The sequence below is a fragment of the Lissotriton vulgaris genome, chromosome 8 (genome assembly GCF_964263255.1).
Source record: "Lissotriton vulgaris chromosome 8, aLisVul1.2, whole genome shotgun sequence".
Lineage (NCBI taxonomy): Eukaryota > Metazoa > Chordata > Amphibia > Caudata > Salamandridae > Lissotriton > Lissotriton vulgaris.
Genome location: NC_141696.1, coordinates 214,435,746 through 214,463,425, shown reverse-complemented (window position 1 = coordinate 214,463,425; position 27,680 = coordinate 214,435,746). Strand labels below are relative to the sequence as shown.

At 42.3% G+C, this 27,680-nt stretch overlaps 1 pseudogene; it reads left to right on the top strand.

Annotated features, from left to right (window-relative positions):
- The first annotated feature begins 23,672 nt into the window (after positions 1–23,672).
- LOC147696887 (coiled-coil domain-containing protein 137-like) lies at positions 23,673–24,303 on the top strand (annotated as a pseudogene).
- The last annotated feature ends 3,377 nt before the right edge of the window (positions 24,304–27,680 follow it).

Genomic DNA, 27,680 nt, shown 5'->3' with positions numbered 1-27,680 from the left:
TCCCCACACTATTTGTGCTCTGTTTCCCCCGGCCGTACCACTTGTACCACACTTCAGCCGATATTAGCCTGCACTAGCTTGCAATTGTCACGCTCGCCAGCCTGTTCTGCTCTAGTGCTGCCCTGCCTGCCTTGCCGGTTCTGCTCCTACCAGAGCCCTCTCTCCTTTGTTACTCTGCCCACACAGTTTACACTGTCCACACTGACTGCTTGTTGGCCTTACACCCCAGGGCACATACCATCAAGTACTTTGCACCTGTTCTTTCCCAAGATTTGGGTGAAGTTGCAGGGTCACGAGGGTCATAGGGCAGGTCATGTTTATTTATTTATTTATTTGCAAAGTTGTATATAGCACTGGCTAGACACGGTTGTATCAGAGCACTTTAGATGAGGATCAGAGCCTTACAGGTTAAATGGTTACATAGTTACATCAATTACAGATTTCAAGTAAAGACATAGGAGAAAACAAAAACATGAGATGTGGGGGAGGGAAGGAAACACAACGGGGCGACGAGGAAAACAATATCAGATGTCCGGCTGTGTCGGCTGAGGGGGTGAACCAGAGCCAAAACTCCTCTGTAGCTGCATAAGACAGCTCCACCAGGCATCGGCCAAGGTTGCTTGGGCTCTGAGGTAAGTACAAACAGTTATGGTATCCGCCCAGGGGGTATCGTCAAAGTTCCATCGAGAGGCATCGGTCCTGGTGTTACTGGGAAGTGCCATCCTCTACGTTCTCTAGCTGGCCCCCAGGACAAAAGTGGTGAGAGGAGAGGCGGAAGGGAAAGATTCCATGGTCGGCAGATTGTAGGACAACCCATCGTTCATGGCTTCAAACCTCTTGGCGGGGTGAAGCTGAAGAGGAGTTTTGCCTAGAGACCTGATCCTCATCAGACTTTATCATCTATAGCCCCCCACAGTGACACTGTAGATTAGTTCTGGGTGCCATTATAGAGTCAGGCAATGTGGTGGACTGCTGGCTCAGGCCCACTTCAGACCGAAACCCCTTCCAGCGTCTCCACCATCTGTGAGGGAATCACTGATCCCTGAGTTTTCCGAGGCTTCCCAGTACCAATTTCTGTGCCTTATAGTGCTATCTTGCTGATTTCCCAGTTGGGAGCCTGTGGTCTTCTCATTGATGGTTAGATTGCAGCTCGTTATGCTAAATGTCCCAGTGGTGGTCATCTTGAGGTCAGGCATAGGTAATTGCCCAGGATTGCTTTCACACTAGGTCCACTTGTCGCTTCTCCTAAAGCATCTCAGGGGGCCCGCGTTTTCTGGCAGCTTCATCAAGCACCTCCCTGGGCGCATCATGTGGAGATACCCTGCGTAGCATTTCGACCACCATCTAGGGGTCAGGCGGCACGGAGGGGGAAAACCTCGCCACACTCGGTGCAACCCCCCCTTCTCGCAATGACACCCCACTGGCTTTGGGGAATGTAGGAGATTGCACCCCTATTGACACGCCAAAGTCACACTCACCCCCTCCGGCCGCACTCTGGATCCATGCTGATGGTGGCTGCTGACTTCCCTGGGACGCTTTTGTCTGGTCCCAATTGCGGTTACACATCCATGTGAGGCCGGCACTTCTTTCCGACCTCTGGCTAGTCACAATCGCTCACTGCCCCGTCACAAGTAGCTTGCAGCCTATCTTCTCCACCGGTGTTCAGGGATGACCAGCGGGACGGCACCATTTTGAATATTACCTCTGCGATGGCAAATCCAAGGCTTTCCACTGATCTATTGTCAGCCGCCTGCTCCCTCCGGGCACCTTATAATAACCACCATGCCTGTAACATGCTCCAGTAGGTTTCGGCTACAATGGGGATCTACAACCGCCCAAGACAGCTCACTGGTGACTGGTCATAGTGGGCAGTGAAGAGGAGGTGGGGAGCAGGGGGTATCCAAGTCACAGGGGTAGTAGCTACCAGCTGCTGAGTGCAAACCAAGGTCCCAGCAGAAGCAGCCAAGCCAGGTCGGGGTGCGGCTTGCAGGGGCCTGGTGTGTTCCACTTGGGCTTCCCCTAATCCCCTTGGAACAAGACAATCCTGGGCCCTTTCGACCACTGCTCAGGTCATTGAGTACTGGCCAAGAGGTGGTGGCGTGGTGACCTGGTGTATTTGGTGCCCCATTGTCAAGGCAACCTAACAAAGCAGAGTGATTAGATCTGGGAAAACAAGAAAGGCATTTCCATCTCCCATGCTCAAAAAAGTAAAACGGATGTCAGCATTGGCAGAAGGAGCTGCAGTAACCACTTTAAAACAATCCATGGTCAGGTCCCCCCGCACTTATCAAGCCCTCTTCTCCCCGGATCAGACCGTGATAGTAACAAGGAGCGCCCTTCTTTGCACAGATGTATGCATCCGCAACCCCCTTCCTTCCTAGGTTACTTCAAAAAAACATCAGGAGGGGTCAAGCTCTCCCCCCTCCTCAAGTTTTAGAGGTGCCCAAGGCTAAATAATACAACAAACAACAACGGAGGCAATTATCCACATGCCACCAATTAATAAAACTCAATCACCGTTGGACGTCTTTAGTGCAAGAACAACCACTGCGGATCAGAAAATGCCCTTGGGCCAATCAAGGGGGCTGATTTAGACTCTCAACACTCTTTATCTTGCTATCCATCATACTCCCAGGAAAGCCATGCACTACATGTTTCAAACAATCATTCTTGGAGTGAAACCACTGAGTCAACATCTAACGCTTTGCCACAACAAACAGATACCTTTATTATTATGCTACAACAACATTTGTCTCCAAGTTCTTCACTCAAACAAAAACTCCATTCAATGAGCTCCAATGTATTCAGCCCTTTTGCATCCCAATGGGACAGATCACTGAAGGGAAACATTAAACCGCTCCTGCCTCAAATCCCTCCTAACCCAGTTATAGTAAAAGACCAAACAAAGTGACAAAGAGGAGCTGACCCAACAACCAATCATTATTGAAGCTATGTTTTTTCTTAAAGATGTAGACAAACCATCCACTCAGAAATCGGATCCCGATACAAGGTCCGCTCTTCCCACAACTACTTCGGCCACATAGTTACAACTGCTGCAAACTCTTCAAACTACAGTCACAACACTAAATTACCATTCAGATAAACTGGCTATTTAAGTTGATCTTTTGAGTTTACAGCAGGCATCAATAACAAGCTAGAGAATCTAAATAATCTAATAACAAGGGCTCAATCACATTCAACCCTGGTCCAGTCAGTTTGCTGATGCTCACCCATCATTGACAGGCTCTCAGCACGTCCAGCCGTCTTAAACTGTGTCCTGGATGAAGTCAAACTAATGTCGGGAGGTAGTAATAGCAAGTACAAGGATCAGGTCCATCTAAAGAGTGCAGGACCAAGCTCCGCCAGAATAAACAATAAACCCCCAACACCAGCTGTTCATAGGATGCCAGAGAGTGGAGAGGTAAATCCCTGCGTAGCATCAAACCCATTCTACAATGATCAAGTTCTGACACTGCCAGACAAGACCCCATCCCATTACCTTTGCCGCAGAGCCCTCAAGTTGGGAGTGACTTAATTCCTTTAGCTGACCCAGCTCATCCAGAGCCGGTCTTCAAGCAAGTCACACTGGCCTCACTTCACCGTAAGCCCAACTCTCAAACACCCCATCCCCTTTGTAAGAAAGAAAGGAAACGCCAATGCAAGCAAAGAAATAAGTTAACAACAACAACTAAAGCAGAGTCTCTCAAGCTTTACCCACTGTTTAAACTCTTGGACAACAAACAAGATTCAAGTTTTAACTCACAGAAACACTATCAACAAATTATTACTGCGAACCCAACATTAAATGCTCAACAGTCCATTTCTGTACACCACCAGCTTCATCACACTTCCCCTCCCTGCTTACGAAGACCCTCAATAAATCCCCACAACGTGGCTGTCGTTGAAAAATTAAAAAAGCTCCCAACTGGCATGGAAAAAGTAAACAGTCAACCACAAGTAAAGAAAATAAATGTTCCAACAGAATTGACCATTCCAACAAAATTTTCTCCTCACCCTTGTCCTCAGACCATTCTATTTATTGTTGGAGATAACCACCTAAAAGTAACCATCACGCATGCACCAAAGTCACTTGGGGATTACCCCGACTAGTCAGCTAGAAACTCGAGAAAACTGTCCGCTTAAACTAGGAACAGCCTCTGGCTCAACACCCATTCGACTCTGGTCCTTGCCAACAGGGAGTTGCCAGCGACCATAAGTATTCCAAAATTCTCCTTGCACCTGAATGCAAATTAAATGGACAGCATGATGTCCTCAACAGAGCTAACATCATTAAATTATTAAAAGGAGTATCGGGATTTTATACATTGGTATTTGAAGACATCAAGTACATTGAATTTCTTCCTCCAAGAGGGTTACAACCCTCAGAAGTAACATTGGTAACATTCAAATCTTCCACATGGGCCCAAGCTTTTTTAGCTAGCAAAGATATCTTACGGTCATGGGGTATCAAAATCTACCCACATCATAAACCAGGCTATACTCCTGTGCAAGCCAAATAACCAGTCACCCAGCCAAGTTCTAGCCAGACCCCAAATGGTGACAGAAACGAATGTCTGACAAAATATCGACAGACAGAAAATCGACCTTCAAAAATATCGACACAGAAATATCAAAGTCAAAAATATCGAAGTCCTATCTATATAACGGTAAGTACAAATATATTGAAAAAAAAGATAGCTGTCAAAAATATCGATGTTAAAAATATTGTTTTTTTAAATCTTTTAATAATAATGTAAAAATAAGTAAATAATACATATAATTAAAAAAATTCTAGATATAACTATTAAAACATATTTAAAAAATAATAACTAATACATATAATGTTAAAATTAATTAAACATCTACATTTAAATTAATATCTATACTACTCCACATATTGCAACATTAGGGAAAGTGTTGGATAGTGTCAGGGTAAAAATGACTATTCCCACTCCGGAGTGTGACAGTAGGGAAAGCGCTGGATAGCGTAGGGGGAAAAATAACAATTCCTACTCCAGTGAGTGCAACAGTAGGGAAAGTGTTGGATAGTGTCAGGGTAAAAATTACTATTCCCACTCCAGAGAGTGCGACAGTAGGGAAAGCGCTGGATAGCGTAGGGGTAACAATTACTATTCCAACTCCAGAGAGTGCAACAGTAGGGAAAGGACTGCATAGCGTAGGGGTAAAAATTACTATTCCCACTCCAGTGAGTGCAACAGTAGGGAAAGCGCTGAATAGCGTAGGGGTAAAAATTACTATTCCAACTACTGTGAGTGCAACAGTAGGGAAAGTGCTGGATAGGGTAGGGGTTAAATTAACATACTTATCAATTACATTTTTATAATAAAAAATAACATATTAATAATTAATATACAAAAGAAATATGAATACATACCAATAAATTAAAATAAATATTCACAAAAATAACATTAAATTACATCCCACACTATCCCCCCTTTAACACACAACACACTACACATACAAAAACACAATTAATGTAACTATCAGTTAATCAATTAATAACAATTAATAATATATTAATTATAATTAATATAATTATACATTAACTAAATAATAAATATTAATTACCAATTAATAATTAACACCAAATATTTATTAATTAACAATGCATTAATTATCAATACAAATAAATAAAAATTAATAATACATTATTTGTAATTAATATAACTAATTATTTAATAAAAATGTATTACTAATTAATAATTATTTAACAATTAATTACTAATATATACCAGTAAATAAAACTATCTCATTAATTAATTAAATGTTATTACTTCACACCCTATTCTCCTATAAACTCACAACCCACTACACATAAAAAATCACAATAAATATGAATTACCAATTAATAATTATTCACCAATTATTTATTAATTAACAATAAATTAATTACCAATAACAAAAAATACAAATTAATAATAAATTAATTATAATTAATATAATCACATAATTAATAAACATTAATTACCAATTAATTAAGATTAAATTGCAACTAATAAACTATCTAATTAATTAATGCAATTTAATTACTTACCAACCTATTCCCCTATAAACCCACAACCTACTACACATAAAAAATCACATAATTAATTTAATTATCAATTAATCACTTAATAAAAATTAATCACCAGTTAATTATTAATTGTCAATAAATTAATTAACAATACCAAAAAATTAAAATAATGATCAATTAATTATAATTAAGATAATTAACTAAATAATAAAAAAGAATTACCAATTAATAATTAATTAACAATTAATTAATAATCAATACCAATTAATAAAACATATTAATTAATTAATACATTATAAGTACATTACTTCCCACCCTATTCCCCTATAAACCCTCAACCTGCTCTGATACGAAAACGCAAAATTTACTTTAACAAAATTACTCATTTCTAAACATTTTTTTAAAATGTATTAAAATGCATTAAAAAAATGTTTAACATACCTATAAAATACATACTAAAATACATAACACTTAAAAAAATTCGATATTATTGTCAACAATATTTTTGCTTACGATATTACTTACTCTGATATTACTTACTTCGATATTAAAAAAAACAATATTACTGTACTTTTGTGGTGAACAATATTCTTAACTTCGATATTCTGTCCCTACGATATAAGAAACTCAATATTGATGTAGGTCGATATTGAAAAATCGCTATTTTGACTGACCACCGACAGAAACAAGCCGTACTCAATCTTAAAAAATGTTGTAGGCGATGCAGCCATGAAAGACAGATCATGGTCCACACCCTCTAATTTCAATAAAGTTCAAGATTAGGGCTGGTTGCCAGGAGGTCTGTCCCACAAAAGCTCAGCTTGACCAGACGGGCAATGCTCACTAAAATTAAAACAAAAGGAAGTTGTTAAACTTAGCGATCTCTACCCTCAACCTGTAAGTCTTACCAACCCGCAGTCGCAGTCTTGCTCATCTCTATGCTCCTGGAACATTAGCGGCCTTCGCCATAAAGTGACATCATTAGAGACGCAAAATTGTATTCTCAGATGCAAACTACTTGCCTTCCAAGAAACATGGGCAACTCACAACTGCCCCATAGTAGGATACATCGAAAACTGGAAACCAGCTGTAAGGCACTGTAACTATGGACGTCCCAAGGGGGGGGGGAGGGGGGGTTTGTCCATTTACATTTCTTGCAGCCTAAAAGGTCCAATTGAGTTATTAAACTTCAAGGAGGACTAACTACTTGGAGTTGAAATCATTTTGTGGAGACAACAGCGCCCTCTGCTGCTTCTCAATGTTTACATTAATCCAAGCGCACAAACATAAAGGTCTCACTTAATCCAATTGCTCAAAATGTTGTGTGACCTGGTTGGGGACTTCCCTCATGCAGATTGTTTGCTTACCGGGGACTTCAATACCAACCTTTTCCTGGGAAATCCGGCAGGTTCGGGTGGTCTCCTATCATTTCCTTTGCCAGTATTGAAGAACCAGACCAAACCCATATCTCAAACATATTGTGGTTTAGGGGAACACTGTGTGTTGCAACTTTACAGTGCTGGTTTTATCGTAATGAACAGTAGGTTCCCACAGGATATCCCACCAAATTGTACATTGACAAATGGTCAAAAGCATTCTTACTTAGAGTATACCATCTGCAACTTAGCCCTGTTTCCAAACGTAGAAAATTACAGCATCATAGCGCGATCGGAGAGTGACCATCGTCCACAAGTTGTTACTGTTACCCTAAACTCAGTCCATTATTATCCTGCTCCAACTACTCACAGGGGAGTTCATACTGAAAATCTAAAACATTTAAGATGGAACAACGCCATCAGCAAAAATATTATGAAGGAATACCTGTTACTCACAGCATGTTGTTTCCTGTCGACAGCCTGTCCCATCGCTGTTTGGACAAACTTCTGTTCCCATCTGTTAAGCCAATTTCCATTCCCACTACATTTCCATACCGATCTTTGAAGCACTCAGACCCCCACTTCAACTCAAATCATGGTATTAAAGAAGGTCAGAAACACCACCCTAAGGGCAGCCACGAAGTATTGAACAAGTATAAAATCGAACAAACAAATTACAGATGGGCATATCAAAAAGACAAACTTCGCCTTGAACAATTTTGGTGCATTTTACTCTGGGAAAGTAAAAATCAGAACCCAAGAAAATTCTGACCGCTACTGAACAGGCAATCCAACGGAAACATCAGCCAGGGGAGTGCAAACATTGCAGAGACAGAATGGGTAATATTTTGACTGGCCATTTCTGGGCCACTGGAGGAGTAGAACCTACAGAAATCAACAAATCCACGCTGGAGTGCCTGGACTGCTCACAAGAGTTGCGGCAACATATATGCGAGAAAATCTCTATCATCCAAACAAGGCTGGCTAAAATACTATCTTAAGCAAGATCAGATGGAGCGCCAGATCCAAATGGCCTGCCACAGGTCCTGTTTAAATCGAATATCCCTCTCTGGTCAAAGCAGCTACCAATCCTCTTTGATTACTCACTAATGAGTTCAATTATACCTGACTCCTGGCGAGGGGCAAGAAACCTCCCAATCTACAAGTCTGGCTCGCACTCATCCCCAAACAACTACAGGCTGATAGCCTTACTGGACAACGAGGCAAAGTACTTCACGAGTATTCTTCTAGATGAATTGAGCTCTTGAGCTGACCTGAAAGGACTGATTTAAAAAAAAAAACAGTTTCATCATGAACTCTGGTATTATGTCTAATTTACTGGCACTATCAATACTTATCGATAATGCAATAGTTTCATCCAAGGTGCTTACTGTTGTTTTGTTGACTTTAAAGCTGCCTTTGACCGGGTCCCAAGGGAAACATTTTGGGCCAAGCTAACGAGATTTTGAATCCCGGTCAATCTCTTGGAGGCAATAGTCCAATTACACATTAACACCTGGATACAAGTAAAGCTTGGTACTGGCTCACATATGTCTCAAAAAAGCATGCCGACAAGGGGAGTCAAACAGGGATGTGTGCTAGCTCTGCTGCTCTTCAATATGTTTATTGCCGATCTCTCAGCGGAGCTAAATACAATGAATAGCCTACCCCTCAAGATTGGTGGTGTTCAGCGAAGCAACATTCTGTATGCCGATTACCTCGCCCTCTTTATCCTCACCAAGTTGGGCTGCAAAGACTGTTAAACAAATGATATTGTTACACAACCACGAACAACCTGGAGGTAAACCTAAAGAATACTCAAATGGTCATATTCGGCAGGAAGAATCATGGAGGTAGTTGCTGGTCATATAACAACTCTGGACTTGCGGTAGGAAAATCATATAAATACCTGGGGATCAACATCGACTCTAGGGGCACTTTTGCCAAACATCGCAGTGACATTGCTATGAAACCCATGACTCTTCAAGTGAACCTTTCAAAACTTTCTAGAAAATTGACAGGGCCGAGTTTAGCTCAAAGGTTGGACGTCTTGAGAGCCAAAATAGGCCCCATGTTGTCATACTGCCTCGAAATTTCTCTGGGCAAACTCAGTACTATGCTAAATCAACATGTGACCAGGATTTATAAAAGGGTCCTTCGGCTACCAAAATCTGCATCTACTGCACAGATCCGATTAGAACTGGGCCTTATAAACTATGAAATGTTAAGCGCAGGTGCTTATTTAAAAATGTGCCACAAGCTAAGGCAGGCTCGAGCTGGTACCCTTGAGTCATTATTATGGTCGGATATCAGCTCTAGTAATCCTGGTGGGTCATACAGTCGTTTTTTCATGAATGTGTACAGCAATTATCAGCAAGCGACCTCTGGAACCTCAACCCAAGCAATATAGTTTTTAAAATAAGTATCAAGAATCGCATCCACATGTGCTCCTATTCTTCTGATGGAGTGTCCCTCGCCTAACGCAAGCATGCATGTGCAGTAATCAACTCTTATCAGCGGATCTCTCTTCCATCATACCTACCCTGCACATACCCCCTGTATCTGAAACTGCAGTTTATGACACTCAGATTGGTGGAGTGGCTCTTCCTGAAACATTTACCATTGAATTCGGCGAACACTGCTTTAAATATTTGCTTCACACTCTTTATCCACCTTGCATATTGCAAGCTTAAGAAGTAAATTCCAGGCCATGTGCCAAAACCAGGGAACGAGCAAAAGTGGTCCCAGCTACAATACATAATTCGACCTTAACGACTTGTCATTGACTATAGACTATTGACTGTTGTCACTTTGAACTGTACATTCATTTTGGGATGCTCTTTTATAAGTCAGTGTTTTATCTGCAGCTTTTAGAAGTAACCTCTATATTTATTAATCATTTCTAATTGATACTATGCTGCCACGTGGTTTCACTTAAGCGATGGTTACCTTGTCCTAGAAGACATTTTTATGTTAACAATTTTATTCTTTTATTTCCATTGAGAACGATGGGTGGAGCTCAGTGAAAAAGTCCTCTTTAATGTTTTTCTAAGTTTTGATTTTCTATATGTGGATTGTAATGATTTAATTAATCAAACAATAAAATATATATATATATATAATCTGTAAAAGGTCACTAAACTTTCAAAGGCCATAGCTTAGGCCCCGTCAGGTTGATTTTGATTATCATGGGCTAAGTGTACTCCTGGTTGCGAGCTCTATCCACCAGGGGCAGTGGCAGCAGACCACCTCATCTTCTAAGTGGTACAGTCCTCAGGGGGCTGCTTTTCCTGGCACCCTGTGCCTGCCTTCAGCCTGGTCTTGGTTTCGGGTGCAGAAGTCCACTGCTTTTCCCAAACTGGTCCTCACAGGATGAAAGGGGGCCATCCTCACTGGTCCTAGGGGAGACCCGCTGGTCCTGGATTCAACTGGGCAGAGTCCTTTGTCCTTTCCAGGCATTCAGGGGTTCCTTCTTCAAGTTCTCCATGGCAGCCCCAGGGTCCAGCAGCAAAGTGTAGAGAAATCACTAGACAAGAAAGAGTCTGACCCTTGGACAAGAGATTTTAAAGGAAGAAGAAGGTTTCAGAAGTCAGGCACCCCTGACTAATACTAGGGGGTCACCTCACCTCATCTCTCCACCCCTGTCCCAACTGTCCTACACAGTATGCTGGAACAGTTCAAAATGCTGTCATCCAGGAGTCAATAGTCACATCTCCTCTGGAGGCCTCCGCTCCAGAGGTCTGGCCTCCCTCCTTTGTTCAGTGGACTTTGGCAGGCCCATCCTTGCACCTCAGGAGCTGGGCAAAGCACTATTAACTGCTCTCTTGGTGTGGGAACGCCGTTATTCTTGATGCTGAAGAGAAATGAACTGCAAAATGCCTGTTGTGGTGGCTTACAAACCACAATTGGGTCAAAATCAGACTCCTCTCCCTCCCCCAACCAGACCTGAAGGTAGTGACAGATGCATCACTGCTGGGATGGTGCGGCCATCTGGGAGAGGTGGAGATAAGAAGACTCTGGTCTCCGGTGGAATTCGGACTCCTTATCAAACACTTGCCAAACACTACTGCCTGGAAAGCCAGGTCCGCTGGGACTGGTATTTCGCCCTTTTGGTCCTGCAGGACTTCTTAGTATAGTCAATTTGTCTGCAGCCCACCGCCAGGATGATATGGCTTGGGAATCTATTCAAAGGTAAGGAATCTGCAGCTAGAAGTCTATATCAGATGAACAAGCTGGGATGCATGATTGGATCTAGAAGGAATCGGCAGCTAGTTACTGTCTCTTCCAGCTAGCGCGTTATTAAAGGCAAGTACATTTTTCTTCTGACAGATTCCTTACTTTTAAATAGATACCCAAGACATACCATCCTGGCAGCGGGCTGCAGACAAAATGGCTATACTAAGAAGTCCTGCAGGACAGAACGGGTGAAATTCCTGTCCTTGTGGACCTGTCTGTCCATGCAGTACTGTTTGCCAAACATGTGCAGGGACGCCCACGTTGCTGCCTGGCAGATGTCCAGGACTGGAACCCCACGAGCTTACACCATGGTCACAGCTTTTCCTCTGGTGGGATGGGCTATTAAGCTCTCAGGAGGCTTCTTTTTAGCCAGGGTGTAGCAGACCTTGATGCAGAGAATGACCCAGCAAGAAATGGCCAGTTTCTCTACTGCCTGACCTTTCTTAGCTCCTGTATAGCCAACAAAGAGCTGGTCATCCACTCTGAACATTTTTGTGCGGTCAAGATTTATGACTTATTGGACCTTTCCAAGCTGACCCGCCATGCCTGTCATCTGCTCGTCACTGCCCTTGTAGCTGCCAAAATCTGTATTCTTCGACATGTCCATTCTCCACAACTGCCTTCGCATGCAGAATGGCTTTTCGGAAGTGTTCAAGACAGCGTCCCATGAAAAGGTAATTTACAACTTAATGGACAAAGCAGATATTTTTCTTATCACGTGGTCTCCCTTTCTGCAGGATGCCCCCCAATTCACCACGAGTCTTGATTCTGTCTCATAGTTGTCATCACACTCCTCCCCCCTCCAGCATTACTATACATGGGCTACATGGGCTTTGTCTGAATGATCAATTTCCCTGCCCTCTCTACCATGCTTTGAAGTTTAGTTTTGTGTTCCCTCCCTTCTTTCACCTCCTTTCCTGTTCTTCTCTCCATCGATGGCTTATTTTCTAATTCCTTTTCATCTTTTAACTTCCTTTCTTATACTTTAGTAAGGTTTGGTATTGGTACATGTATCACACACATCATTTGTATCTTACTATGGATTTATGCTGGACTTGCATGGCATTGAAATTGCTGATGTTTCTTTTTTGGTACTTAATTTATGCCAATAAAATAATTGATAAACACATAAACCCTAATTCAATATGTCACTGGTCTCTGTAGGCCAAAGAGAAGTGAAACCTCACTCTTAGGGGGTTTTCACCTTATGTGTATAACAGAGTGTCACTACAGACAAAACAATAATTCTGACTTTCCTTATTAGTGCACAGTAACATTATAAGGCCTACCCCAGGTCACTATCTAATCCTTCAGAATCCCCACTGCACCATTCTACCTGTGTGCAGTTACCAGACTGCGCTCAAAAGTAGTTTCCCGTGCGCAACCTGCACATTTGTGCACCAGTGTGTGTACATGTTCATGTGCACAGCGTTGCAGCGGCCTTATCTTAAAAGGCAGACACTGGCAGTAAACTCCATTTGCCCAGTGCTTACCGTGGGTGAGACATATTTAATGAGACTCACCTACAGAAAAAGTCTAAAACTTGGTGATCCAAAAAGCAGATAATCCGGCTACACGGAATGGGTGGAACCCAATCGCAATACCTGGCAAAATGTGGGTACTTATTACTTGGCAAGGACTCACATTCTCCCAAAGTGATAAGCCATGGAGAGAAAGTAGCAAAGTAATAGAAGCAAGTGCAGGTTCAGCCACATGGTCTTCGTACAGAGGGACATCGGAATCAAACTTCAGGGTGGGTGTAGCCTTGATGAGCTTGTGCATTGTCTGGGAGCTGGCACAGAACCCCAAGGTGCCAAGAAGTGCTAAGGTTGAACCAAGGTTCAATCAGCAGGAAACGTAAACAAGCACCCAAATGGAGAATGTACTCAGGTTCTCGAACTAAGGACCCGAGAAAACTGAAAAGGAAACAAAACAACAAAGGGAAGGGTCGAGACCCAGTTGAGGAACTAAATGGCAAGAGTACGAGCTCTACAAATAACCAAATAATTGTCAGGCAACTTCCTGAAAGGATGACGAATTTAAATGCTCATGCTGCGTGTGTCAACCTGGATGTGAACACTTAACCACGAAGTGAGTATCTCCAAGCTGGTTATCGGTCTAGACTCTCCTCTGCAGCCTCCACTGTCCAATCATCCACAGTCTCCAATTCACAAAGGGAAGTGCGGCCAGACTGCTTCTTGTTTTGTGCAACCTACCATGTCCTGACAACGTAGGGCTTTTCTTTTCGTGTTTTTACATGTTTGTAATGTTCGTTTCTGCACCTCTTTCCAAACAGATTAATTTGCTAAATCTAATCAGGCAAAGGGTAAAGGTGCTGCATTGACTGTACATGTTGTGATTTCAATGTAAGTAATTACATGGAGAGTTTTGTCTGTTCAGGTTTAATTAGAAACTGTTGTGGACAGGGTACTGACAACCTCTGTTTGATCCCCTTCTTTGTGTCACGATTCCTTATCAATCCTTATTGTAAACTCTAATATGCGATTAAGCACGTGATTTAAATTGTGGTGTGGGATATTATTGTTTAGAGTGCAACTACAGTGAGTCAATTGGTACGTCTCGGTAATTACAAGATTTTGTTTATACGTCAATGCTGTGTATTGCCGAAGTTCAGCTGGTTGTTTTTTTTCCTTCTCTTTTCTTTACCTTTTGTTAGTCCGAGACTTAAACCCCATGACTAGTCGCTGAGGAGAGTTTGTTTTTTTTGTCTACTGGATAGGTGAGAATAACAGAAATGTTACGTACGCAGTTCCCAGCTGACCTCCAGGGATGCTAGACATATTTCTAATACGTTTCATAAGGAAATGAAATTTGTTTTAAATTTGTCTTTGGCAGAAAAATGTTTTTTTTCAAACATGAAGGGCTTGTGTATATAAGAATTTAATGTTGTATTTTCGTTGTATAGTTGATAATCCACCATCATATCCAATGGTAAATTGATTAGGATTTATAGCACAAGGCTAGCTGCAAAGTTTTGTTCTAACTGATTTTGTAAAGTAGGTTTTAGCTAGCTGGTTGGCTTTAATTGTGCTCCACAGTTAGGCATGTGTTTGACGTTATTATAGGTTGAAGCAAAAATTGCTTATAATTTGAACATGCTGTGATAAATGTTTGTATTATTGAATCCATTCCTTTTGCTGTATTGACTTGATGAAAATAAAAAGTGATTGGTAGCCTGTACTGTATGATGAAAATGTTGCCCCATGGCTGCTTAAAGCATTATTAGTCTGCAGATGTATGTTTTCCTAACGGTGGGAACATTTGGCTCCAGATACTATCGTCCCAGAAATGGTTCCATCCATCTATAACCATGTTTGGACCCAAACCTCATTATGAAATCGAAATGCCGTCTCTGCATCAAATTGGGAATATTGATTAACATCTCATTGTTTTTTCAGGATTAGCTGACAGAGATTTATCACAAGTCGCATTCACACACATTCACATTATGTCTTGTTAGGTCGAGCATGGCGTAAGCAGTGCGAAGCACTCCTGTCGCCAGCGAGCTCTATTGTTAGGGAATTGCCTTGGAAGTGGGACAGGAGATGGGCACACGCAGAGCTTTCGGCGATTTCAGCAGGTGTACGCGCACGTACAGCCACGCGCTGTGCACATCTCCTGTCCCGCTTCTGAGGCAAGCCAGCCTCCTGCAATTGCGCGCACAGACACACACACATACACACACACACACACACACACACACACACACACACACACACACACACCCACACACACACACCACACACACACACACACGCGCACCCCCACACAGACACACACACACAAAAACACACACAAAAAATAACACTCACCGGGCTCTTTTGGCGCTGCGCTGGTGTCATCTCCTCCACATCACCTGGGTCTTCCTTCACTCATAGGAGCCCCGCACTTGCATCGGCGGCCTCAGCCGCGGGGCTCTCCCTCAGGCATGGGAGCCCCGCGTCATCACTGCTCCTCTCGGCCACGCACTCCGTGGGCACGGGCTTCCTACAGAAAGAGGAATTCCCGCCCCACGACAGGCATGTTGATCGAAGCTTCCGGCGGATCTAGCCTTCTGAGTGACTGATAGACCTTTGCATCAATCATGGCTCTTAATATTTACCACTCTGTGTCAGTTTGTTAGAATGGCCAATCGGCGGGTGGATTATGGAGCGCGTCTGGCACTAAGATCCAATAGGCTTTGTACGTAGGCGGCTCGGCAGCGAAGTGTGACCGGTGGCTCTCGATTTGTTTTCAGGCAGTGTCCGGGATCCAGCTACAGCTTCAGTAATGGTGAGCGAGAGGAAATTGCCATAGGGGTCACAAGCATGAGTGTGTGTTTAGAAAAAGAGCAAACCACGTGCACACACACATTGCACGCACCACTTCCGGGCCAGCAAACATGCTTTAGTAGTGCATGCAGCGTAATGGGGCAGAGCGCATCTTTTAAAACACTGCTCAGCCTGGCACAGCCAAGTATACTCGACATAGAGCTTTAGAAGTACACTTAAAGCAAGTAAGCAGATAGTGTAGCCAGCCTGGTACAGGGTTGAGGCATACAAGCTTTAGCATGGCATCTGGTGAACTGAATTTGTTTCTTGTTGAATTCAGTCTGAGCGGCACATAGTTCAGAACAGCGCTCCTTGGTGCACGTGAGCAACAGGAGTGTTCTCATCCCAAGGCGTTGTCTGGAAGTGCTGGTACAGGCTTACATGATAACACGCTTCTGAAGTTTTTCTCCGTCTGGCCTTGGCTATTCACTATCTGTCTTAAGTATTATCTAGCTCTGCCGGCAACAACGTTACTGGTGCTCAAGCGATGTGGCATAGCTGACATTGAGAAACGTCTGCTGTTTTTTGGGTCACGCAACAGCCATCTTGAGTTGGAGATGCCATCAAATGGGAAATGCTTTTTTATGGACTCCGTTGTGTGATCAGTTGGGGAGATCCGACATCTTTTCATGCGCATATCCGACATAGTCTCAGAGTCCAATGGGAGTGCATCTCGCTCTGGACTCGGTAAAGTGTTTTGTAGTTGAGGCATCCAATTGCTGCTGTCGGCGGTTTGGACCGCTCCACTGTGGACGTGCAGAGTGTGGAAGCATTAGGCAGAGCAGCTGTGACCATGGAGGAGGTAAGGGTTCTTACAAACCATCACATCGTTTTCTCTTAGGCCAGTGAGTCCCAACAGCCCCCCTCCCACACAGCAACCCATGCATCCCTCCACACCACCTTTACAACCAACCCAGACATCTTGTAGAGATCTACCTAAACAGCACACAACAGTCTCTTGAAACAATTTAGCACCCAAAACAGCTACCCCCAAAGACACCACCTGCTAATCAATTGAGACTCAATAGAGACCAGTCAGTGCATTAATTTATCACCAATCTACTTTACATAAACCACCTCGAATATACTCTACAGGGAAGTCAAATGAATAAATCGCTAGTGAAAGAGAAACCCACGCCTTTCTCACATATTGTGACTGTCTGCCAGCTTCCTCTACAGATCACCCAAAATAATACACAGAAGGCCCTTTGGATCTCTATTAGCGTCCAATACAGCCTTCATTAACCACTTTCACGCGTTTACTAGGAACTCAGTGGATATTACAAAAAGCATTTGCAATGCAATAGGTCTCGAATTTGCAAATGTTTAAGCTATTGGCATTGTAAATGACAATGCCTTTCATTTATGTTTTAAAAACCAACACGTAAATAAAAGGCATTGCCATTTACAATGCCAATAGCTCAAACTTTCACAACTGCGAGACCTATTGTATTGCAAATGCTTGTTATTTCTTTTGTCGTTTTCTTTTGAAAACAAATATAACTGGGTGTGTGAATAGTTTATCTGTCCACATCATGATTCTTTTACCTTTTTAATAATCCTGATTGCAAATTGGGTGATATTTGCAAACCTTTTGTAAGAAATGGGATGCATTTATTTATACATAAATGCCACACATTTGGAATAGTTATTTGTTAGTAAATTGCTTTGCTCCCCATGGTTCAATGCACATCATATCACACACAAACAGAGACAATAAATCATAGACGTGTGTAAATCAATGTATAGGAGATGCTACATTGCTCAATGAGGACTACAAAGTGTTGGAGTCACGTCATCCATACTGGTAGGCACACTGGGGCTGTATTAAAGCAAGTGCCCTGGGGCACAACTGGCATTTGTGCCTGCTTTGCATTCCCCCAGGGCACTTTGGTATTACAGAAGTGGCACAGATGCGTGTGCGTCCCCTTCAGTAATAGCGGCAGCGCTAGTGCACTTAAGGCACCAACGCTACCTTCAGGGGATGTTCCCTCGTTAACATGGTGGAGTGCCCAATGAAAGTGAGGGAATTCCTGTGCCTCTACGCTCACTCTGTATTACCGAAGAGGCAAAGGCGCTCCCAAAAGGTAGTGCCCTGTGGGTGCGTCCAATGAGAGCATCCCTCCAGAGGGGGAAAAGGGGTCCTATGGTCAAGTCAAGTCAAGTCAAAATTATGTTTATTATGACCGTAGTCTTTAAACAAACAAGCAGTGAGCATAACACACTAAGAGGGGTGTATACAGTAAAACCTATACTTATTTTTAAAAAAGTTATTCTTTAAAACAGTTCTACATTTCATTTCCAAAATTACAAAGTCCAGTTATAAAATACTAGTCACCTCTAAAAGTTACAAATGCCTTAAAACGTGTTATAAAAATTTTAAATCCTATTCACTTTTCTCATCATCCTAACAGTTTCGGTCAATAAAACTTCATACAGAACTACATTTTTCCCTAGGTTCTCAGTACCTCTGGGTCACCTTTAAAAATTTCCCCAGGGCAATTGCGATGTCAATGGAGGGTACTTCTGTTAGGAGGCTGGCTGCCTGCGTCCTTGTTTTAATTCCATATTTTAGGAAAACTGGGCGCAGCCATAGTTTTCTCTGTTCAAGGAGAAACAGGCAGTCCAACAGAATGTGCAGCCAGTCACACTTAGTTCTCAGGTTACACTTGCAGCGGCCTTCTTGATCTAGGAATGTGACTTTGAGCTCTTTATTTATTATCCACGGGTTAATCCCAATTCGACACCTCAGGATCTCTTGCCTAAACCCGCGGTTAGGTAGTCTATCAAGGTAGGGGAACCAGTTTCCGTTGGGCCAAGCCTTTAGCATATGCGCCACTGATTTTTTGTTTGTTAAATAGCCTAAATCAATTGCTTTAGAAACTTCACTCCCCCTTTGTTTCAGCTCCCCTTTGTTACTTAGGACCTGCAACGTTTCCTGGTCCCAATCAATCTCTAGTGAGTTGCAGATTCCTTTCAATTTGTCCCTGCAGACTTTTGCCCATTTTAACTCACTTCTCAGTATTTCATTACGACACCAATATGCGACTTTTTGGCTCTCGGGGTCTTCCAATCTCTTCCAAAATCTAATCACGGCCATCTGGGTTTGTATTTTCCAGGATTTTGAGGCTATTTCTAACCTGATGGCTTGTGTCATTGAAGATCGAGGAAGGGATAAGAGTCTTTTTAAGCAATTTCCCTCTATCACGTCCCAGGACCCTTTACCGCTCAAATAAAGGATCTCTGCGCCATATAAAATTTGAGAGGGTATCATTGCTTCGAAGGCTCTCAGCATAGGTCGGTGTGACATCTCTCCATACACCCCATTAAACCTTTTTAACCCACATATGGAGGAGAGTGCCTTAGCTTTTTGGGTATCCAGATGGGAGTTCCAATTTAAAACTCTATCGAACCACAAACCCGGATATCGATATTCATTAACCGTCTCCAGTTTGAGGTCGCCTATATACCATGAAAATTTACTTATCTTTTTCCCGAAGCATAGGGTTTTAGTTTTGTCTAAATTGATTGTTAGGAATTTTCTGTCACAATATGTTTTGAAGGCGTTAAGCTTCCTTTGTAGGCCCCTCTCGGTCTGGTCTACTATCACCAGATCGTCTGCGTACAATAGGCAAGGTATTTTATTGCCATCCATTTTGGGGCTGGCGCTGCCCTCCACCTCTAAATGTGCCGGGAGATCTGACAGGAAGATTGAGAAGAGCTGTGGGGCCAGCACACAGCCTTGTCTTAATCCATTCTCTATGGGTATTTTTGGTGTTAAGGATCCGACCTTATCCTTAATTACTTGCCCCCAGTTTTCCCTGTGGAGTTCTTTTATTATAGTGAGTAGATCATTGGGAATCTTCAGCCTCTCTAATAACTCCCATAGGCAGGCCCGATCCACTGAATCAAAAGCAGCTCTGAAGTCGACAAAACAGCAGCATAATTTGCCGTTCTGTTCCGTCGACTTCTTCGCCATCGCCCATAGTGCAAATCCGTGGTCTATTGTAGAATGGCCTGCTCTAAATCCCCCCTGTTCTGTGGGTATTATTTGAAACTCATCTACCCATACATTCAATTGTTTCAACAAAATTTTAGAGAACACTTTCTCGCCTATATCTAGCAGATTGATTAGCCGATAGTTTTGTGGCTCTTCCTTGCTCCCTTTCTTATGAATTGGCCTGATTATTGCCCCCTTCCAAGTTGGTGGCATTACCCCTTCTTTTAGGACTACCTGGAACATCTTGGCAAGAAATCTTGCCCACCATTTTACCTCGGATTTCAAAATTATAGCAGGAAGATTGTCCGGGCCTGCTGCCCGAGTTAACTTAAGTTCCCTTATTGTGCGCTCGACGTAGTCTTCATTAAATTGTAGTAATAGGTCATCTGAGATTTCTTGCCATACTTTATGCTCCACCTCCTCTCTAGAAGCCCTTGCCCCATACAGTTTCCCTATGTACCCTTCCCATGCAGCCTCACTCACCACACAGTTCAAGTCTCCATCTGGTGTTCCCGCTACCGACTCTACTAATCTCCAAAATTGCCTTAGGTTTTTATCCTCTATGGCTTCTAGTAGTTCTAGCCAGCACTTTTCTTTATAAACCCTTTTTGCGTTAGTTACCATTATCTTAAATTCTTTTTTCAGCTTGGCTAGCTGGGCCTGTCTCTCAGATGTAAAGTTCTTTTTTTGTCTTCTTTGTGTTGCGCGTATCTCCTTTTTCTTATTTTGGCACTCCACAGAGAACCCTTTACATTGATTTATTTGTTTAGCCATTGTACGATGGTTCCCTTTTAACTTTATCTTTAGGCATTGGACCACCTCTTCTAATTTCCCTATGAACCATTCCAATTTCTTATTCTCACAGTTTTCCGGTGCTAATTTAATTTGCAGGGCCTTCAATTTTTCCATATATTCTTCAGTTAGGCGTGTCGTCACCCGTTTGGGATATTCAACCTCCTGGGTGATCACCCTTTCTCTCTGTAGTTCACTTCCCCCTACCATTGATATATACAGGAGTTTATGATCACTCACAGCTTTTTGTTCTAACCTAAACTCCCTGATCTGGGTGAAGTTCCAGGCCTGCAGGAATATATAATCTATTGGGCATTTCTGTTGCCCTTGGATGAATGTCTTTCCTGCTGGGGAGTCTGTCTCCGTTCTCCCATTTACGCAATGAAAGCCTCTCCCTCCTAGGGTGTGAACAAGATCGAGATCTTGTTTCGAAATTTCCCCATCTGGGAACTTAGCCGGGTTTATTCCATACACCTCTAACTGTTCCCTATTCCATTGGTCTGCTTTTTTTGGATTTAGTTTATGGTTAAAATCCCCCATTATCATTATTGACTCTGCGGGATATTTTTCTAAAAAACTGTCTACATCCTCTTTGAAGTACTTCATTTCCCTTTCATATTCCTCCCCGTTATCCCACTGCATGTATACATTCATTAAAATCAACATTTTATATTTCTGATCCACCTTCATGAGTTCAATTCTGCATGCTTGTGCCCATTTGCATTTTGTATTCAACAATTTAAAATCCCTCATCGCTTTTGTTGATATCAAAGTCAGCAGCCCCCCCGAGGGCCGTCCATGGTTTTTCTTTATGGCTGACTGCTGTATCTGAGCGTATCCGTCAAATGTAGGGGTGTTGTCGCATAACCAGGTCTCTTGCAGGCAGGCAATGTCCACTTTATTTATGACTTCCTTTATATACTCACGTTTTTGCTCATTGCCCATCCCATTTATATTCCAGGTTAAGAGACCTAAATCTTGCGACCCCCCTCCATCCTATTCGACGTCACTCAAATCGCCTTCTTCCTCCATATCCAACAAATTACTTGGGTTGCCTTCTTCCATAGGATTACTATGGGTCGACCAGTTGCCCCATGAGGAGTCGTTCCTTGTGTTATTTATTACTATGGTCCTCAGACATCCCCTTGCAGGCAGGTACATTTACTGACTGTACTTGCCTGCAAGGGGATCTCTAATCCCCTTTAAAAGTGCAGATGGGTGCCACCTGAACTGAGAAAAAAACAGAGCAGTGCAAGCAACCGCTCCGTATTTTTACGTGAATGCGCTGCCCTGGGGTAAGGGCTAGTTCGCAGCTGCCCTGGGGGCAGCACATTCACCGTAATAGGGCGCACTTTCATCATTTACACCCGGCGCACTTTTTAATTGGTGCGCCGGGCGCAAACAAATAAAATGGATAATATGACCCCTGGTAGGCAGTATATTTTAAGAATCGTTGGTCAGGAGAAGGACAGTCTCTGAATTTAAAATGCAATACACTGGTTGGGGTTGCCTTTAGCAATGAGAATATATTTCTTCCAAACCAAACTCTTTTAGGCAACCTTAGAATTACAAAAGGCCAGGGAAAAATAATTTTAAACCTAAGCCGTGCAGTTTGCATGCAGCTCTTTGATGTCAGTTGATAGCTCACTGAGCTATATTAGAAGGATTGTAAATTATGAACTGCAAGCAATGAAAGGATCTCTGTGACAAAAGCAGCAACCCATTGAGCTATCTACATAAAAAACAATTACCTGCTCTGCATGTCACACGTGCTTTGCAGCAGGCACATTAGCACTATGCGCTACATTGTGGGGGCGCACAAGGAAGTATACAGAAGTTGTTTTAAACCCTATAAAATATTTCAAAATGCAGCCTGTCCACCCCCCAGCGCCTGTTGCAGCGGCACAGGTCGCACCGCACTAAAGGTGGCTTTGGTATATTGCTTATACCATATGTACCACAAATGTTTTAATACCAAATACTATATTTGACTTATATTCTCAATGGTGTAATGGGCCTTTCTGATAGCTTAGCGGAAATACCATGTCCTAAAAGCAAATACTTATGGGGCCTGCCACACCTGAAAGATCTTTGACAAGTGTATTTACTGGTACAAGACCATTCAATGTCAAACGTGTAATACTTGGGGGCATTGAAGGAGAACACATTCAGATTCTTTCATAACAAAGTGTTCAGCTTGTTTGGAAAGGCCTGCGGATTCTTCGGAAGATTGAATTGCTGGATAAAATCGTTCAGCTCTATCCTTCTTTGAAAAGACACTTTTAACTCTGTGAAATCAATAGTATCCATTATCGTCTGCTTTTACTATCAGTAATCCATTAACTCATATCATCTCCCAACACAGCTCATGCCTTTTTCTACATGTACAATGGTAGGCAAAAAATATTTGTTACAAAAAGATAAAAAAATGTTATTCATTTTTCCAGCATAAGGCACGAATGACACGCTGGCTTTGCTAATTACCATTTACTCCGTCGCTGAAACAACATAAACATTAACGTTAGTATAGTATGATCTGGATATAAGAGCTATTTTGTGAAAACGTCAACAACAGCTTTACTTAGATGCATGAAATAGAAAATTTGGAGGAGTGAGTATTGAAAAATGTATTTATTTATTTATAGTTGTATAGCTCGGAATCACTCCATCCCAGCTTCAGGGCGCTGACCAAGGCACTCCTCTAATAATAGGACTAAAGGGCGTTTAGGTGCTATATGCAACGCGTTACAAATAACGGTGTCAAAAACATTGCGTGGCAAAATTCCAAAGAAGAATGGGAAAAAGTGACGTACTGGTGGCGCAAGAGGCTTATAAATAAGCCCCAGCGTGCGCACGTGGGACGTGTGCGTTTGTGATCATCGTCTGATTTATCAGTCATAGGCATGGGCAAGCAAGGCCAGATAAAAACAATGGACCCCTTCTTCCCCACTAGCCGGTGACAGGAGAGGAAAGATAAAAAGAAGGTCAATGCCAAACCAAAAAATCTGGACCATTAGGAGATACCTTTCAAGCGGCGTGAGCTTATGAAGAGTCAGAAGGAAATGAATCGGGAAAAGGAGAAAAAAAGGTGCTTCCTCAGACAATAATTCTAAGCAAGGTGTGCAGGTCCCCAAGGCACCTAACGCCCCATTGGATATCCCAGTGCCAAAGTTCAAGAGACAAAAGAGACTGTTCAAAATTACATCCAATGCATGGCTAGTGTTGCAAACCACATCATGTTCCTGACACATAATCAGCCTGATTGTGAGCCTCGAAAGGAAGTAGTGTTGGCTGGAGAGACCAAGCAAGAGAAGCCGAATATAAAAGAATTTGACTGATACAGAAATGTGAGGGTATTAAAGAAAAAAGCAGAAAAGAAGGTAGATAAACTGGAGAAGTCGATCTTTCCAGACCGGGTAGAGTTTGGCGAGTTTGCCATGGAGCCTCCCTCCATCCTTCACAGATGTGCCCAGAAAGAGCAAAAAGAAGCAAAAACAACTTCAACAAACAAGCAAGCCACTAAAGACATACTAAAGAATCTCAAACGATGCAAGTGAACAATTAAAGGCTTTTTCACACTTTGGATCCTACCAAAGTGATACTCACGGCACCAGAGCTAGAGATTAGATAGAAAAGTCTTAATTCACTCATTAATGAAGAATCTTTCTCCAGCAACGTGTTCTTTTGTGAGGGCGCCCCCACCAGACTGCTCAAAGATTGAATATGGTCATTTTATCAACTATGATTTTCATTCAAGTACTTTCGTGTGCGCTACCCAAGAGTTCCTGTTTTTCAAAATATCCCACAGCCTTTGAAAATAAATTCTAAATGTTTCTCCTACTTAGTAGGGAAATGTGTTTTTTTGACCCAGTCGTCCCCACACATCTTCATTCTTGTTTTATGAAAATATAATTCTCTTCTGTTGTGTACCAAATGTTTTCTGACCTACAAAGTTCAGAAAACATTTGGTTCATGGGTCAGTTAACTAATAGGCACACTGTTATTGTTAATATATTTAATAAAAGTAGTGAAATGTGCCACAATGTTATCCCTAATGTTAAAATTAGAAATGGCTCACCAACAAGTATGTAGTTATGGTGTAGTGAGATTTACTTTAATGAAGTTGCTGGCATTGTCAACATGAGGATGATAATTTTCGCACCTAAGTAGTCTTTTTCCTTTGCTGGTAAATGAATTAGAAAATGTGCATTTATCTATTAGTTTATGGAGTTTTATGCGAAGTTGACATGCAGTTTCCAGCTGTTCAGAGTGCTAGTCATTAGGTCATGCTCTTACCGTATATAAATATATATTGCACAGTTGGCTATAGTGACTGTTCAGTTATAGTTACATTTTAGTTTCTGTCTAAAAGTGGGGAACAGAAGTTGCTTTTCCCATTCAGTTTTCCACAGTAAAGGTTGCTCAATTATAGAGAAACAGACAAAAGAAATTTCAGTGACTGTAGTGAAAGTAGCAAAACTAATAGTCCGAGTGAGTCTACAATAACAGGAGGAGAAAGAGAAGAATTGAACAGAAACAATTCACGAGAAGCATTAGCAGACAGGGAGAAATCATTGAACAGGGCAAAGCTTGTTGACAAAGATATGGAAGTGGTTTGTACAATAGGTCAGGAATATAGCTCGGATTATCACTCTTTAAGGATAGGTTACTTTCGAATCCTGAGATGTTAAAAGATGTGCAGGGGTAGATAGACTAGTTCCTTTCCAGAGTATGAATAATCCACAGGAGAGGGATGTCAGCATGACACAACAGAGGGCACCAGGTGTAAACATGGTAAGTATCTGCTAGATTTTACAGTGGTATTCAAAGTACAGCCCGGGGCTGCATGTGGCCCTTCTGACCTTTAAATGTGGCCACTGGTCAACAGCTGCACTGGTTTAATCCCTTGTTATTTTGTTTATCATGTCAGCCCAGTTTGGACCCAGCCATGTGAAAATCAGTCTTGACCCTGCTTCCCATGGAAACAGCCCAGTCCGAACATCCAGGCCAGGACCTCCCAGGACTGGAGACAAGCATCCTGGGACCGGTTTCGTGTTACCATCCCTCATCAGCCAGTTTAGCTTGAATCCAGTGGTGCAGTGAGCAAAGGAGACATGTCTAGGTATACCCTTAGCCATTTAGGGCACACATAGCAACATCACAAAACAAAATGATGGATGGAATGTTGAAACACTCACCCCCAGTCACAGATCTGGGTTTAATCCATTGTTATTTTCCTTGCCACATCACCCCAGGTGGGACCCAGACATGTGCGAATCAGTCTTGACCATGCTCTCCAAGGAAACAGCCCAGCCCAAACTACCATGCCAGGTCCTTCCTGGACTTGAAACAAGCACCCTGCGACCGGTTTTGGGATATCTCTCCTCATCAGCCAGACAAGCTTGAATCCAGTGGAGCAGTGGGCAAGGGACCCATGTTTTGGCTTACCCTTAGCCACTTAGGGCATACTTTGGGCACCCGCTCCAAATCCTCCTAAATAGATAAATGTTTATTTTATTTGTTAATGCCAACATTAAAATTTGGGAGTGTAACTTTGGAAACTTGAATTAACTAGTCATCATCTTACACAGCACTCATATATATATATATATATATATATATATATATATATATATATATATATATATATATATATATATATCAATACATATATATAGCATTTTGTGAAACATTGACATAAAAAGAAAGCGAGTCTACATTTAACACCATTTAAAATATCTCAATAAAGGAATTACAGCTGTTTCAAGCTTTCCCGCAATTTGCTACAGGCCTGAGTGTTACACTGTAAAACTGTTCTTTCATTCTTAAAGTTTTCCTTTATAAACAGCTGGTGACATTCTGTAACCCTATTATTTCCAGGTGCATTTGTAGACAATGTGTTATTAAAATATTCATGCGGATCCTGCTGCCTGAAGATAGCCTTTCGAGATTGCGGTGCGTGTCAATAACAAGGCCTACTTTAGAACCTCGCTCGTCAGCTGCCTGTACAAATAGCCTAGTTTTCAACTTGTCTTCATTTATAATTAACCTAAATGGACAACAATTAGCCCATACAAGCTTTCACTCTGTTTAATAGACTTGATGTTAAAAATACCATTGACGTTGCCAGAATCAATGAAGAACTATTATGTTCCCTTTCCTCAGAGGGACGAGCTTTTGACACCGAGGCAGCCATAATAAGAATTTGTGACATTGTACAGGCCAATTGCTTCTTTTTTCAATTCTTTGAAGCTTTGAGAAAAATGTCGTGATGACAATTTACCATTATCCACGCAGTTGTGGCATGCGCTAGGGTCACATTTTTTATTTCAGTCACAGATATTTTCAAGTAACTAGTATTAGCAGAAATAGTATCTATTTACCAAAGCTGCCATTTTATCTTCGGCCTACAAATGGCTTTAGGTAAAGGGCGTAGCCAAAAAATTAAAATACCCCCTCCTGCTTTGAACTAAAGCTCTGATGGCACCAAGCAAGCAAAGCAAACGAGCCCAGCCCTCCCTAGAAGAGCTCCCTTGTCTCTTCCATCCAAGTATCTATGCATTCACGCTTTGACTCTTCCATCCACCTGACGATATCCACTAATTCTCCTTTATATTCTGTCATTCATTCTTTCATCCAACATTCAATCTTTCCCCGGTCCATCTATTAATCCACTCAGCTATTCATCAATCGATCCATCCACTCTGCTTGCCAACCATTCACTCTGCTATCCATTCATCCATCCATTCTGCCATTCATCCAGCCATTCACTCATAATCCAGCCGTTCTCCCATCCTGCATCCATCCATCCATGAGCCCACCCAGCCACTCTGCTATCCATCTGTCCATCATTCAGTCTCCATCCATCCTGCCATCCATCCATCCACCCATCAATCAATCAATCCACCCTG